Genomic DNA, 15,330 nt, shown 5'->3' with positions numbered 1-15,330 from the left:
TCAGTGGAAAACATATGAATGTAAATGGAGCTAACCCTGCTCCAGCAGCCTCCTTTATTAATAAACCCACTCACTCTGCTCCTGATGCAGTGGGAGCCATTGTTACTCTATCGGGCCTAATCACAATGAAGCACTGATTTGTTTCTCACAAAGCTGAATGGTTGATTACTGTTGTTTTGATATATTACTGATATGTTAGTGAGCAGATTTAAGCCTCACAGTGCTCCATCACACACCACACAAGAGCCCTGTTAACTACCACTGTCATAATCATCATGATTTAAATGCTCTGCTAATGAACAAATACTAATGAGAAGATAATCATAAGCAAATGCGTGATATTAACAGCTCCTCGTTTTCATTTATTTAATAACTGTTTTTTTTATCACAAATCACAATCTTTTCAGTCATTACAACTTATTCATACACGTATTCCTCATCCATTCATACATATCTCAACCAATAATAACCCATGCTTTGGATTAGTAGGTAAAAAGTGAGAGTGAGCCGCTTGCAGTAAAAATGAGGAGTAACTTTAATCAACATGGTTGAACCAACAAAAGTAGTTAAAGTACAAACACAGGTAAATCCCAGAGACCAAAGTCTAACCAAAACATCAGAGCCAAATACACAGTCCAAAAGGGATCAACAGAGGAAAAAAGGGTCAGAAACAAGAGCAAAAACACCAAGGTAAACTAGCAAAGAGAGGCAAGACAAAAATCAGAAACAAAAGGCAAAAATTGGTCAAACACTGAAACAGACAATCAAAAAAATAATGCTCAGTATGCAGCTGAAACAATACTTGTGAAATGCAGCACAACAAACCAGTATTTATACATGTAAAAACAGCTGAAAACAATCAAATCACTGGTGAGGCTGATCTTCCAATCTGGTGCTGATTGGCTGCCTGAGACACATGACTGGGAAGTGCAATCTGGTAATTAGAGAGAGGAATAAGAGCTTATGAAGGTGGAAAGGTTTGTATATTAATTGTAAGGCGGGGCAAAGTGTCTAGGCCAGGTCTCAAAAAAGAGATTTAAATCTTAAAGGGATTTTGTGATTAATTAAAGGTTAATCATATTTTAATACATATTTATTAATATATGCATCTATCAATCCATTAATTTATTTGTTGATTCATTGATGGATTGATGCACTACATACTGTTGTATTGCAAAATCAAACGAATATATATATATATATATATATATATATATATATATATATATATATATATATATATATATATATATATATATATATATATAAGCATTTCTAAATACTTGAATGCATAATGTCTTTGCTGCTGGAAATAAATAATAAATAAATAAATAAAATAAAATAATATGAAATAAAGAGCCTGTGCATGTTTCAAACTGAGTAATTCCTTATTGTATTCAAAGTGTCACTTTGTGTTTCTTTAATTAAATGTTTATTCCTATGCCATTAGTTTTTTTATGCCAGTAGAGAAAGATCAAGTGAAAAAGGGAGTATGGAAATGCTTGCTAATTTTAATTAAAATAGAATTAAAAGACAATAAAATGTAAAAACAAAAGAAAGAAACAGAATGAAATGTGCATATAAATAATGGAAAACGCATAAAAATCAATACAGTAAATAAAAAGCAATGGTTTAAGAGTGTTTTGAGTTATTTTGAGCAGTTGTTCACTATAAAAAGAGCAACCTGTTCTCAGAGCTGGAGCTGACTGTGGGTTCTGACTGACAGCTACACGAATCCCGGGGGGATTAACTCTGCTAGTGCAGCAAAGCCACGCCGAGCAACGCGAGCGGTGGGAGTTCTCTCTGCTGCACCATATTCATCCACACCTACACAGCCTGACCTTCAACCAGCCGCAGTCAGGAGGTGATCTGAGATTATCTGGGGTCAAGCCCATTATTGAGAGATACAGTATAAAGCTCTCTCACATCCTCTCCACGCCGCACTAAACAATGCTGCTCTGTGAACAGCGTGGGCTGAAGCTGCTGCTGCTGCTGCTGTCTGTAGCTGATGAAGTAAAGCCTGCTGTCACTATTAACAAGCATTTGTTTGATTTTTCAAACAATTCTCATCTGTAGCGAACATGTCTGACAGCATAAAGGCGGCGATTAAGGCAGGGATCCAACACGAGCCGCACACACAAACAACACTGACAATAACTGCAGAAAACTATTCACAAGATCCCTGAAAATTCATTACCAGACAGAATTAATCCAGGTGAGATGGAACTGCATATTGAATGCTTTCTTTCACTGGCAGAAAAGTAATCATTCAGGAGCTTTTTCTCTGTGGGAGGCGAGACACATGTCATCAACGAATACAATATTACTGTACAAACAGCCTGAAAATCTATTAAAACAGATAACAAAGTCCTCAATTAGGAACTGATAAAAGTCCCTACCATGGCCATATCAAACATTCAGGCTTTAAAATTACTCAAAGTGGCTGTTTTTACTGAAGGTATGTGGGAAGGAGGTACAGCACACTGTATAGCATTATTAAACCAAATGCTAGTACGTCAATGCCTCTGTGAAACACTTTCAAACCTTTTTAAATTAGGACAAAAAAAAAAAAACGAAAAAGGGGATTATATATAACCTGAGTAAATATAAAAAGCGCTTTTTAAAATCACAGTTTTATTTATTCATCATTTAAAAATCTCTAGTTGTAGTCTCTAGTATAAATGAATGCCGCTGAATTAGAGGTCTCTGAAAAAAGACAGGATTTGGGCTCTTGCTCATGAATATTCATGCATGTAAATATCTTGCCTCTGATTGGCTAACAGTACTACAGTAGAGAACGCCTACCTGCTTTCTCCCACAGTCAATTTTACAGCTCTAAAACTCAAAAGGACAAAATGTTTTCAGAGATACTTTAGCCTTAGTTATAAAGATACAGCACTGAGTGAACTGCTCTCCCCTGTTTTAGCGGAAGAAGACCTTTTTGGGGGGGAAAAAAATTATCCAAACCATACTAGCCCTGTTTGAAAAAGTATGTGATGGTCTGGGGCTGCTTTGCTGCTTCAGGGCTTGGACAACTTGCTGTAATTGATGGAACCAGGAATTCTGCTGTTTACCAGACAATCCTATAGGAGAATATCCAGCCATCTGTTTATGACCTCAAGCTCAGGTGTACTTGGGTTCTGCAGCAGGACAATGATCCAAAACACACAAACAAGTTCACCTCTGAATGGCTTAAAAAACTAAATGATGTTTTTAGGAGTGGCCTAGTCAAAGTCTGATTGAGATTCTGTGGATGGTCCTAAACAGTATGTTTATGCAGAAAATCCTCCAATGTGTCTGAATTAAAACAATTCTGTAAAGAAGAGTAGAACAAAATTCCTCACAGAGATGTGAAAGACTCGTTGCCAGTTATCGCCAAGAGTGATACAACCAAGTTATTAGATTTAGGGGGCAAACACTTTTTCACAAGTGCCTTTTATATTTACTTTGGTTATCTGTGTCTGATATTAAAATGTGTTTTGATAATATGAAAAATAGCAGGATATAAAAAAACAAATACAAAAGAAGTTACTTTAACTTAAAAAGTAAAGTTTCAGGTTTACCACATTTTGAGTGTAAAATATATTGCGATTTGAACTTAAAAAGTGAACGTTGGTTCAACTTTGCTTTACTATACAATTTTATGAATTACTAAAAAAAATGTGTTTTGAAAAGTTTTAATTCATTTAAGGCAAAAAAAAATCTATTAGATTAGATTTGATTAGTTTTAACTTATTAGGGTTTACAGTGTACGAGTTGTGATCAGGCTTTAAGGTAATAGTGTTTATGCTAGACATCGTCTCCTCCAGACTATGAAAAAAATAAGAAAAAAAAGGTGAAAAAAGGAAAAATGAGTTTTGAGGAAATGGCTTTTGATATTTCGTTTGCCAGGAAAGGAGCTTCTTGATGGGGTCTTTGCAATTTCTTCCCAGTGTAACCGATTTTCCAAAAGACCTTTTCAAGGAGTTGTTTCACAGACACCCTTCTGAAATGGTTCCTCAGCGCTGAGCACATTCTTTGAAGCACCTTTTTTAAAAAAGCTGCTCTCCACGCCACACACATCCCAGCTCTCAGCCTGTGTATCATTATTCCTCACAGCGCAGGCTATAAAGCATAACCTACCCGATTATACACGTTTCACCACTGATTTCCACTACAAAACTGCGGCTGCTGAGTGTGTTTGTGTTAGATTCTACCTCATAAAGGTCTCTACTTTATATTAGAGCGCTTTAACTGGCGGCAGCGATAAAAAAATAAAAACAACATAAAACGGCGAGATACAGCGAGAAACTGTGCGCGCTTATAAATTATGCACAAAGTTCAATCAAATATTCATGACTGCAACATTAAAAATATGAAATATTTGCTTCCTTGATTGCTTGCCGACTTTAAAATTGGTTGGAATGCGAGTCTTTTCCATGCTAAGCTTCTCTAATGGCTCGTGTTAATAAACCATAAAAGACGTGAAGGCTTTTCAGGCTGCCATCACTCAAACCTGCTTCACATTCCGACGCAGTGAATAAAAGCAAAGCTCCACACGCCAAGGAAGCATCAACACTTAATCAAATCCAGCCGCATTTCATTTAACTGCGGAACTTTACAAGACAAGTAAACAAATGCGACTCAAAAGACTGGAATAATACGTCTTAATAAGACTCAAAGACCACTCAGATAACTCAATAAGGAGTCGACACACTTCCCTCTGATTACGCTTTTGTACAGTCTGAAAACGACGAGTACAGCTGGGAGTTCCCCATGCACACACACACACACACACACATATGCACTGCTTCAGTATTCGGCTGCAAGGATGACAAAATAAAAGTCTTAATTATAAATCAAGCACATTCGCTCACTCCCAACAAACCACCCTCCGCACCCTTCACTCAGGGAATAGGCTTATTCAAATCATCCCAGTCTGCGGATTCCGGCGCCTCTGGGTTCTGCGCGAGAGTTGTAATCTGGGGAAAAAGGAAGCGCTGCTCTACAACAATGGCCATTGTTAAACACACGCTTGTCTCTGCTCTCCAACATAGTGAGCTCTTTGCAAATTCCAGACTTTTATTCCGAGCCTTTACAAACACTCTCAAACACAACAGCAGGCTGGGTAACTATCTGGCGGCTGCTATCTGCTAAATCTGAGTAAATAAAGGGATTTAAATGTTGCTGTGCTGTGTGTTGCTGTGCTGTGTGTGTAGAGCTGCGTTCTCCTGAGAGGATGCTGGGACGCACTTAACCGCTTTCCTCCGCTGAGCTCTGGTCACTCCGTGCAGGTTAAAGCAGATTCTCTATATTCTCTATATGCTGAGATCAGCGGCCTCCTCTCCTTTTTCATCTCTATAATTCAGTGTTTATTTTCATCGTTTCATCACGGCTGTGGTTTGTGTGGTTGTGGCCATGTTAACATTACACAACACAACGCAATTCAGATGGTCAGTGCTCAGATCTGATCTTTCAGCCTGGGCAGTTCACATTCATTTCTGTAAGTGGACTATATTTAGGAGTAGGTGGTGTATAACTTCACCTTCTGGACTGATTGAAATGCTTCTTAACAAGGCTTCTCAAACTGTATTGCATCTTGAACATTGGTATATATTACAGAGATATTTAGTAGTAATGTATACGTAAAGCACTATTTTTGTGTCGTTGTGTGTCTTTGGTATTGTGAGAGTGCAAAAAATATGCCTTGCACAGTTCAAAATGTGCAAAAAGCGTGTATTAATTTTCTTAATTAATCATGGGTGTGTTTTGTGCGTAACATAAAATGAACCAATCAGTGTGTCACTTGTCATTCCCTTTAAGAGTCAGGTGAGCTCTGACTTTGGCGCGATCGCATTCTAACAGTGGGTAGCTTTGTGCGTCTCAGCAGAGGATTCTGACCTGCGCTTTTACACCGTGAAGACACACCAGCAGCTCATACAAGGGAACATCAATGTTATTTTCTTCATTATTCTGTTTATTGTTGAGTTAAAAACAGGTTTGTGCTCTGCAGAGTGTTCGAGTGTGTGTTTTTAACGAGCAGGGGTGTACGCGCACTGGGCGCACCTATAGGAATAGACTCTGATTCTTGACTGTTGTCTGGGTTTTAATTTGTCAATGGCGCACCTGTATTTCCTGCACACCTCACTTCCAGACCACCATGCTCATCAGTGTAGACTTATTCCTAAACTTCGACGAGATAAACTGGGTAAGGTACCCAATACATATGGAGATAGAACCCGAGACAAGAGCAAAACACAATAACTCCTGCAGTCGGACTTGAGTCCCCACTGCTTTGATGCACTGCCATTACAGTGGATGCATGAACATCCTTTATGAACAGGTCTATATGAGGCAACCTTAAAATGAAAAATTGCCACCGATATTGAGGGATTTTTCTAAAAAGCAAAGGAACTACATACAGTGAGGAAGTCTGTAAGTTGTTGATCTCCATATTTAATCTACTTGTGCAGCAAACACACATTTACACTCAGTATCATACAGTGAGCACACATGTTCAGAGCAGTGGGCAGCCATCACTGTGAAGCAGTGAGGGTTAAGGGCCTTGCTGAAGGGTTCATCAGTGACAGTCTGCAAAGCCTGGGAATCAAACACAACAATAGCCCAGTGCTCTAACTCTAAGTCACAAGTTTTCACTGCCCCAAACATACCATCCAGATCTTTCTAAAGGTTTAAGTTTAAAAACAGCGTAGTTCATGTCTGGTATTAGGCATGGTGCCAATATGTTCCATATGTTTACCTGCTCCAGAGAATCCTATTCTAATGGCAATACTTCTCTACAATGACTAGACAAGAAGAACTAGACAACAAAATCAGAAGTGTGAAACTGAAAGCAGAAAGCTAATAAACAACCATGTTTAGTGTTTGAACAGGTCAATCTAAAGCGTGAGAGAGATGCAGGAGAATCAATATCAAGCCTCCCTGCTTAAGATGAGTGTTTATGATCATTACTGCATGAAATGAAGAAGCAGAAACAGGCAGAGAGACACTCGTTCTCACTTCGTCTCTGTCTCTGAGACTCTCTCCACTCATACTCTTGTGATTTTTGAGTGTTACTGCATCCCAAGCAGCCAAACAATATTGAAAAGCTCTAACGAATGCAATTCAAATTAAATCAGAGAGGAATTCTCATAAGCTGGAGATGATATCAGGAAGACCACACACGTATGTATACGCGTCTCCTGCAAGAGGTCATTAATTTATAATCCACTGTGCCATCACAGTATTTCTTCCACTTATGAATCTTGACTTAGACCTAGATTACACAGACAGAGGAAGAGCGAGAGAAATGCATCTCCATATTCAAACAATGAGCAGTCAGATAGCTGCAGTAATGGACTTTCTGATTGAAGACTTTGATTATCATCTTATAGCCATCCATAAATTGGTTTATATGAGCGGTGATGACTAAACAGAGCGAGAGGGGGGGGGGGGGGGGTTTAAGGAGATGATCTATGAATTTCATATCCCCCCCACCCCCAAAGCGTGCAAAACACACATTTGCTCGGTGAGCAGATCCACAGAAACGGAGATCAAAACAAGGTGATAAAATATTTATTGCCTCTGGTGGGTGTCTGGGCCTGGAAATGTTTGCATATATTTTTGGCAACTGTTTGGGCGTATGTGCATGACAGCTGAATGGGTGTGTTTGTTTGGGATTTAGAGGCATTCCAATATTTTTTATGACTGTAGTATACAGTAGTATGGGTGTAATGTGTTGAATACAATTCGGTGTAGTCTCGATTCAACACCATTTTAATACATAACAAATAAGGATTAACTAAAAATGAGTCCAAACTTAACATCTCACCATTATAATATAATTATCACCAGATTAACTAGAATTAATTACAAAACTGGAATATCACCAGCACCTTCCCTCCTAAACACATACAGTAAGCATAAATGCACCTGACACAAATAATCCCAATAGAAATGTACCTAAATTACTTAATTCTGAAATAAATCTGTTTACAATGTACATAAAACACATCACCAAGATCATCACTATCAAGATTATTATTATTATTATTATTATTATTATTATTATTATTATTATTATTATTATTTGGGTAGTAGGTCATTATTTTCAGCAGTTCAGGGATTAACACTGATTAGCATGATGGAGGTGTATGAGGTGTTAGGGCCCTGTCGTCTACCCTGTGTAAGGTGCATCACGATGCTCGTTGCTATCTTACACCCTGTCAATTGTCTATTTTCACACCTATTTGCACCTGTGCCATTAAAATAGCTTTGAAGTTTAGTGTGGTGGTCTGGAAGTGAGGTGTGTTAGGTAAATGTCTGGTGTGTTTCTATCTTGGCGGTGGAAAATGTATGCGTGCCACTGACTGATTAAAACCCTGACAACAGTCAACAGTCAGCCGCCCAATCCTATCTTATTCATGCTCAGCGCTCGTACACCCCTGCTCATTAAACACACACACACACACACACACACCCTGCAGAGCACAAACCCGACTTTTAACTCAACAATAAACAGAACAAAGAATAAAATATCATTACTGTTCCCTTAAATGACAGGTCAGTATCCTCTGCTGAAACGCACAAAGCACTGCGCTGTTAAGATACAGACGCGCCAAAGTCAGAGCTCACCTGCATCTTAAAGGAATTATGATTTTATTTTATGTTACACCCAAAACACACCCATGATTAATTAAGAGAATTAGTGCATGCCTTTTGCGTGTTTCGAACTATGCAAGATGTGACACAGATGCAAGATGTTTTGCACAATCATGACGCCAATGCCACACTGACACGCCCTGATTCTAATTCGAAATTAACCTGTGTGCTATAGTTTGCTAAAGAGAGGTTCTCTGAGTGAGTGTTTTGCTTGTGGCACGAGTAGGTCAGATACAGCAGTGCTGCTGGAGTTTTTAAACACTGTGTTAAATCACTCACTGTCCTCCACTCTATTACACACTCGTAAATACAGCTGCTGCTCCACCTTTTAGATGAAATAGAGTTGCCTGTGGTGATTGTTTTCTCTCCTGCGATGTTCTGATCACTGCAGAACATGGTGAAATGAAGATAATAATAATAAAATATGAAGAGATACAGATACAGGACTACAGTCTGTGATACTGAACTACAATAAGTAAGCAAGTGCTCTAATATGATTGGGAGAGCTGAGAAAAAAAAAGAAACAGGATGGTATATTCTCATTTACCATGTTAAACAAGAACACTTGAATGAATAGCCTTAAGCTTTGGCACATGCTTTTGTGCTTTAATGCATCTCATCAAACGCTGCAGACACAAAGGGCAGCCCTTCTTTCATAGACTGATTCATACACTTTGACACAATTCAATACAGCGTGTTGTACCGTTTCCCTCTCCCTAGGTATGCATGTACTCTTCTTATACGAGCCAGCAGACAGCATGATAATTATCAAAGGCAATCTTGTATCATCAAATGTTTATGGGTCAATGAGGCTTTATGGGATTACCGCCCCCGGATTAGGTCTGATATGTGAGGATTTGGAGCCATTTGCTTCAGCCAGCTAATTAAAAGCGGAGGAGCTGTTGAGGTCATTCAAAGGCATACTCCACACTCCCCTGCCTGGACTAACATTAATTACCCCCACCACAGCACAGTGCCCGCTCTGAAGCGTATCGTTAATTACACACGCACAAACAGTCAACAGCCCTCTACTGGTGTGTACACACACCCACAACCCTCGCTTATTAACCGGCCCCTATCAAAGCAAAGGGTTCTGTCAGTAGGTGACAAATGTCATTCCCTGAGACACGCTCTGAAATTACAGGTGTGAATGGTGCTGGGAGAGCTCTCTCGCTGGGTTTGAGGAGGGGAGGGAGGGAGGGGGGGGAGAGAGAGAGTGAGAGATCTAAAGGTAAAGAGAGAGAGATAGATAGAGAGAAAGAGAGAGAGACAGGGAGGTTGTGATCTAAAGCTTTTCTAGACTAAGTGCTCCGAAGTAATAACAATAAAATGGGTGAAATTTTCATGTTCGCACATCACACTGAATCTGAGAAATGAGAAAGAGACGGGCTGACAGAAAGAGAAAGAGAGAAGGGCAGAGTAAAAATGTCATTCCTTTCCTGTCAGTGTAGGAATTACGGAGAGTAGCTCAAAGAGTCTTTTTCATAGAAATTCAGGAAATTTAGACGTATGGTCAGATGACAGCTATGAATGAGTGAAAAAGATGGGAGCACTGCTATAGCTATATCTACTTTCACTTCAGATACTTGATCTACTTAAATCAAAACACATCCTGCTACATCAGCTCTGACAACACCCAGGCCTTTCAAATATCAAAAAATATGAATACATTCATCCCAGTCTTTTAAAGAACCCAGGGCTCTATTTTAATGATCTATAGTGCACCAGTCAATTGTATATGGGGCACCTGGATTTAGGGCGTGTCGGTGGTGTCTTTGGTATTGTGATGGCGCAAAAAATACACAGCTTGTAACGCATAATTTAACGTGGAATAAACCAAGTATCAGTGTGTCAGTTGCCAGTCATTTTAAGAGTCAGGTGAGCTCTGACTTTGGCGCGTTCATATCTTAACAGTGTGGTGCTTTTGTGCGTCTCAGCAGAGAATACTGACCTGTGTGTTCACACTGTAAAGATACACCAGCAGCTCATTTATGAGAACACTGATGTTATTTTATTCTTTATTCTGTTTACTGTTTATGTAAAATCTGGATTTTCATGCTGAGCATGCGTAACGTGCACGGCGCTCCTGCATGGCTAAATTTAGAATTGGGTGGCTGACTCTTGTCAGGGTTTTAAAAAGTTAGTGGTGCACCTGTATTTTCAGCCTCCAGACCACCACGCTCATCAATGTAGATTTATTCATAAACACTGGCGCTATTTTAACGGTGCCTGCACAAGTCGTGAAAATAAACTATTGACAAGACGTAAGATAGCATAAGCATCGCCATGCACCTTGAGCAGGATGTACAATAGGGCTCATAAGGTTTTGGTCAGTTGCAATGATCTATCTGCACCTACACACAAAAAATATCAACATATGTAGAAAAAAAATAAAATAAAATTGAGCATCTTCCTGAAGCAATCAGTTTGATGGGTAATGATTTACATGCTAAGATTATCAGAAATCATTGGTTTATTTTAGGACTGTGGATTTTTGGACTGTGGTTTATTCCCTGACTATTAGACAGCGCTCTGTCATCAGAATTTATAGATTTGTGTCAATGCACATCTTTTTAAATAAGACAATTTCAGGTTTTCATGACACTGGCCCTTTAAATCCTTCTCTCACAGTCTCAGTAAGCAGCCATGTGAACGTGGTCTGGTCTACTGGTCTGGTTCTTCTTCCATAACTCCTTCTCACAGTTGACCTCGGCTGTTGTCTTGGCCATAATAACCATTAATCACAGTGTCCCGGGTGAGCTAATGACCCCCTCCAGACTTTGACGAGGACCCACACTCAAGGACACCATCACCGGACAGTCTGCGCAATCTCTCTACACAGCCAATGCGGATTCAGGATAGCCCATCCTTTACGCGCTGATTTAGGACCAGTTATCTTTATTTGAATCTTAAACATAACAGTAAAAATAGAGAAGCAGGTTTCAGATCAGTGAGCTATAAGGACACTCCCCTCCCCGCTCGGTTCTTCTCCCTCCCATAGGCCTCTATCCACACAAGATGGAGTATTCATTACTCTACCATAATTAATAACCTGGGCCAGATTAATTGGTCAGCTTAATCAGATGTGATTGAGGAGAGAGGGAGTAATGAACCTCGGTTCTTTTGCCTGCTCCCGGTGGTTAATAAAGAGAATGGCTGAATGGTGGAGGAATTACCCATCTGGGTATAGATCTTTAGCTTCAATAGCACCACACCACCTTCTAAAAACTTAAGCTTTCCAGGAGTACAAATGATAAAACAATACTAATGTTTCTTTTGTGTTATTCTGCATCTTAATCTTGTGTTGTTTGTGCTTGGGTTGTTTTCATTCAGATAAAGCAAAGCTCAGAAATCTCACTGAGTTCATTACCCAAAAGTTGGCGTTTTCTGACAGAAGGCAAACAAACAAGAATATGATGAGGTCTTTAACCGTATACAATATTTGTCTATTCGTTTATGCTTTCTTCGCGTTCTTATCTGTATGCAGGAACGCTCTGAAAGCATTTGATCCCTGACTCTTTGGAAAGGAATTAAATTCACGTCTTTTGTCTTTAAATAAGGATTCTTTCAAACTAACTACTACACTAGATTTGTTTATGGCTGTTGGCTCACTAAACGCATCAGCAAGAAAAGGCTGCCTGGGAAAGAAGCAACAAAATAAAGGAAAGAAAAAAAAAGAGGGGGAAATAACAGTATTATTTCTCTAAACACTGCAATGTGTATACATATTAAAACAAAAATAATAATGAATGGGGGTGCCAAGTGGTCCAGAGGCCTTGCTCTCTCTGGGTGGGTACAGTAGATGGCGCTCTTTCCCCTCATCACTCCTAGGGTGATGTCGATCAGCACAAGGCTGCCTCTGTGAGCTGATGTATCAGAACCGAGTCGCTGCACTGTCCTCCGAGTGTGCTGTGATGCTACTCGGCAGTTCAAAAAGAGTCTGAGTCTGACTTTACATGTATCGGAGGAGACATGTGCTAGTCTTCAGCCTCCTTGTGTTGTGGCATCATTTGTGATGGGGGATATACAGCTGAGATGATTGGCTAACAATCATGTGACTGTACGTGGTCCGTATCATTAGAAGCAGATTTAGCAATGTAAATTGATGCAAACGTTTGAGATATCCTTTTAAAATCTTATGTACAAACCCCAATTCATGAAATGTGCCCTAAAATGAAAGTCAATCTATGAAGATTTTAAATAATGTGTATTTAAATATTGAAAAAAATGATATTACCTCTATTGAAAAATGTTGATTGTGGTATACAGTACCAGTCAAAATTTGGACACACCTGTCAATGTTCTCTTCTTTTGGACTAATTTTTAAAAAGTGGACTACTATTTAAAAATTTTAAATGTGTTTTTTGACCAGTAGTGTACCTTTTTTATTATAGAAATTTTTAATAAAATAAACTAAAATAAAATGATCATTTTGTGGCATGTGGATACTAGTACTACATGAACTAGGTTTTGTGCTTGATATAATGCGGAATGTAATTAACACAAATCAAACAAAAGCAACTTGTTTCTTTTCTTTTGAGTTGGAGTTTGTGCTGCTGTGATAGTGGCCGGTGTTCCAACAATGGGATCTGGCTCTGATTAGCAGCGCTGGAACAAAAGAAAATACATAAATTCCTAAAAGGAAAACTTCAACAACACAGTGTCGCAGTCTATCAAACTGAGATGAAAGGAGAAGAAATGAAGTCTTCATGGCAGCGGAACTGAAGAGAACAGAGTGGAACAGTGTCCAACGTTTAAAACACAGACTGTATGAAGACAACAGGCTCTCTCAGTCTGACGCTGTGATGGAGAGCTAGATGAGAACAGTGGACGGAGGGCTTTGTGTGAGTTTGTGTGTGTGTGTGTGTGTGTGTCTGTGTGTGAAAGCCAGAGAGTGAGAGATGGAGGCATGGAAGCGGGATGAAAGGAGCATGCACCCGGGGACCCTTCTGTGTCAAAGCCACAAGAGCAGCCCAAAGGCCCTGTCTCGACACAGCAGCTCAACACAAACACACACTGCCTTCACACTGAGAGAACTACAGACGTACAGGTACACAGACCGGCCCTGACGCAACACCACTGCAACCTGTTTACACTGTCCTGTCCAGCATAATGATCGTACGTGAAGGACTGCGGCTGAAGGCATGGATAGAGATGTGTCTCTGTGATAAACACACCCCCGAGGATCAGCACACTGCATGTGCTGACGAGCGAATGAGGAACAGGCCGGAAGTGATGAGGCGGGAAAATCTTCTGGGCTGGATATGAATAGTTTGAGGGCAGCTCACATCAAGGATGACTGAAGACACTGAGGGAGTAGAAGTTTGGGTGACAAGCCTAGCTGTAACTACGAGCAGGAGTGGCTTCAGCCCACTTAAAATACACATGGATTTAAGTAAGTAAATGATGTGGAGTTGATGGTTGATGCTGCAGTTGGTCTGCAGGTTTAGATTCAGCAACAGTATGTGCTAAAAGAATGAGGTCAGCTGACTACCTGAATATACTGAATATAGACCAGCTTATTCCATCAATGGATTTATTTTTTCTCTCCTGATGAACACGGGTATATTCCAAGATAAGACAATGCCAGGATTGATGGTGCTGGAATTGTGAAAGAGTTCAGGGTTCAGGGAGCACGAGATCATCATTTTCACACATGGATTGAGAGAGTTCACCACAGAGTCCAGATCTTAACCTCATTGAGAATCTTTGGGATGTGCTGGATGGAGAAGAGCTGCTTTGTTCAGTGGTCAGACTCTACCATCATCAATGCTGCTGCAAGATATTGGTGTAAAATTAATAAATGAATGCAACACTGGATTAAAATAAATCTTGTGACATTGCAGAAGCTTACTGAAACAATGGCACACTGAATGTGTGCTGCAATCAAAGCTAAAGGAGGTCAGGCAGTGTAAGACAGACAGACATAAAATTGCCCACTAGCATTTATACAAGTTTACGCAAATATATAGGGCTGCAATGTTTAGTCAATATAATCATGGTGTCGATTCTAATATTTAAGGCTCACAGCTTAAATATAAGAATCGACTGTTGGTTTGTCTTTGCTATCGTAACAACGGGAAAAGTACACCTTCTGCTTGCCATTCCCTCTGGGCAGACTGCTATTTCAGCGGCACAGCTACCTAGTACCTAAACATTGAAGAACAGTGTCAAAGTAGAATAATAATGTATGCAGAGAAACAAATACCACTATTACTATACATATGTAACTATTAAACTATATCCTATATGTCGTACTGTATATGATCTGTAAAACTGAACAAATGGACAATGAGTCCAGAAATAAAGGGGTGATCATAATGTTATGCCTGACTGGTGTGTACAACACTTTTGGTATATAGAGGAGTGCATCTATTAATGCTGATACATTGTGATAGTAAAACCTACTTGAATCAGAATGATAGGAGAATATTAAATTTATTGGTAGAAATTTATGTAAAGGTCATATCTGTAACAAATGAAAAAAAAAAAAAAATACACAATTATGTATCTTATATAGCTACCCAATTCCTATTAGACTTGTTTGAACATATTAATAATTGGCAGTAGACTCATGCTGGTGCCTTTCTAAGAATAATAAACACACACACACACACACACACACGCACACACACTCTTAAACACACATAGATGTGTCAGGACTCCAAGAACGAATGCAAGTGATGGATA

General features: G+C 39.4%; 1 protein-coding gene across 1 annotated transcript in view; it reads right to left on the bottom strand.

Moving 5' to 3' along the window:
- The window catches only part of galntl6 (polypeptide N-acetylgalactosaminyltransferase like 6), a 313,700-nt gene that overhangs the window by 122,249 nt on the left and 176,121 nt on the right, over positions 1-15,330 (bottom strand). The window lies entirely within an intron of this gene.

This window comes from Astyanax mexicanus, chromosome 7, assembly GCF_023375975.1.
Source record: "Astyanax mexicanus isolate ESR-SI-001 chromosome 7, AstMex3_surface, whole genome shotgun sequence".
NCBI classification, from domain to species: domain Eukaryota; kingdom Metazoa; phylum Chordata; class Actinopteri; order Characiformes; family Acestrorhamphidae; genus Astyanax; species Astyanax mexicanus.
This window is presented reverse-complemented; position numbering and strand designations above follow the sequence as displayed.